Source organism: Palaemon carinicauda, chromosome 28 (genome assembly GCF_036898095.1).
Source record: "Palaemon carinicauda isolate YSFRI2023 chromosome 28, ASM3689809v2, whole genome shotgun sequence".
NCBI lineage: Eukaryota > Metazoa > Arthropoda > Malacostraca > Decapoda > Palaemonidae > Palaemon > Palaemon carinicauda.
Window position 1 is genome coordinate 86,462,143 of NC_090752.1, and position 2,500 is coordinate 86,464,642.

Consider the following 2,500-nt stretch of genomic DNA (forward strand, 5'->3'; position numbering starts at 1 on the left):
ACACGCAGTACTTTATTAAATGTCATTTGACAACTAAATGCTCTAATTAGAAGGGCATACTCAGTAGAGCGCAGACCTCCACCGCGGCAACTTGTTTCTTGACCTTTTGGTCGACCTTGTCCTTGATCTTTGACTTTAAAATGTATCAATTAGCGTAGATTTTCATACACTCAAATATGAATCAAGTTTGAAGTCTCTGTGACAACAATATCAAGACTTACGGCTGATTACGTGAATTGAACACTTTGCATGACGTGACCTTGACCTTCCAAACTCTAATTATTTTCAGCTATTTACATAATAGTTATTTCCTGCATGTTTCATTACCCTATGGTTATAGTAGTGCCAGGATACTATTCACAAACAAAACCACACACACATGCACAAACAAACACACAAATAGGGACGAAAACATAACCTCCTTCCAACTTTGATGGCGGAGGTAAATATAATTATTTCATAACTGGGAATAATGATCTTCGTATTAGCCAAATTAGACAAAGACAACCAAGTTTCGAAGATTGGGTTTATTCACCATTTTCGTAGAACAAAAACAATAATAATAACCATAGAACAACCTAAAACAAAACAACAACAACAACAACAATAATAATAATAATAATAATAATAATAATAATAATAATAATAATAATAATAATAATATAATTGTTAGAATTGTGAAAACCACAGGTAAATTTTTGACTTGCAAAAGTAAATAAACTCAAGGGACCTCAGAATATATTGTACTTTATCTTAAAATATGTCATCTTCGCGGATTTTTTTTGTTTAAGTTCTTAAAACAAGTGGAGGGCAAAATCGAGTATTATTTCCTCCATCACAACAGATTAAGATCTTTTTACAAATTTATAATAACCAGAAAATCTTCGTAATCATTCTTCATTCACAAAAAAATGTTGCCCACAGAATTGAATATAAATTTGAAACATTAGGGAAATTAATATTAAACAGATGTCATTCATAGGAAAAACCCAAACTTTAAAGGTCTATGTAAAACACTGGAAAACGATTTGCCAGCAAAATAAGACACTAATTTTAACCGTTTAACATTTCTGGCAGGCATAAGATTTCATTTGTGTCAAGCCAAGCAAACATGAATGTCCAGATTTTGCGACATAACTTGCAGACGAGGCAAGGGAAATTAACGGAAATGAAATCATGATACGACTTTAACTCCTGGGCGAAGGCTTTTATGATACTCCTCATTATCTAATGCATTTGCTAAATCTATAAGAAGTAATCTCAGTTAAGTGTTATTCTTTCTCCATATAATATTCATTACATTTTATTTGATATTTCCGTTACATATATTTATTGTAAAAAGATTTCCGGATTTGCTCTCCATGCTGATCTTCCTGTTACCTTATTGTCATCATTACTCTTCCGATCTTTATTTAAGGAAGATTAAGATGAGATCAATGGTTTTTGAAGTGTTATTTTCTCTGACTACAATAATTTCATGGCTTTTTTTTTTTTTCTTTTTTTTTTGAAGGATTTGCTTTTCCCTCTACTGCATTTAGGTCTTGTCCTGATAATGTGAACCTCTCCGACATAAAATGACCTCTTTAGTAAAGCCTGCATGGAAGATAGCCGTTAATAAATTCTACTTTTACATCCATATAAATTGAACTTAACAACACTTTACCACATTACACTCAAATGCTTAAGTTTCAGATGTGTTGAAAACGCAAGCAACTGCAGAGTTGCCTCTACAATGTAACAATTCATACAAAAGTTTAAAGCAGATGTAAGAGACAGTGATTTTTATTCCTATTATCATTATCATTATTATTATTATTATCATCATTACTCTCGTTTGTCTTGTTGAAAAAGGTGAACAATCTTAGTGTAATCCAAATCGAGAAGACAGATGAGTAAAATGCTTCAAACTTTAAGGGGAATGATCCATGAAAGGTGATCAAATAGAATTATTATTATCATTGTTACGACTAGCTAAGCTACAACCTGAGTTAGAAATGAAAGATGCAATAAGCACAGGGGCTCCAACAGGGGAAAACAGCCCGGTGAAGAGAAGAAATAAGGAATCAGATAGAACATCATGGCTGAGTGTACCCTTAAGCAAAACAGTGAAAGACCATGGTACAGATGCAATGGCACTATCCAAGAATAGAGAACAATAGTTTTGTTTTTGTATGTCCCTCTAAAAAAAGCTGCTTATAAAGGCTAGAGAGTCTCTTCGACCCTTACCAAGCAGGAAATGGCCACTGAATAATTACAGTGCAGTAGTTAACCTAAAAAGTGATGAAGAATTTTCCAGTTATCTTAGTGTTGTCAGGTGTATGAAGAAAGAGGGGAATGTGTAAATAATATGCCATACTATTCGGTGTTTGTGTAGGCAAAGGAAAAATGAACCGTAACAAAGAGGGATTCAATATATCACTGCCTAGTTGGTGCCTAATACCTTTTATCCTATTGTATTTATATTTCATCATTTGCTCATATAATTATAATCCATATAATA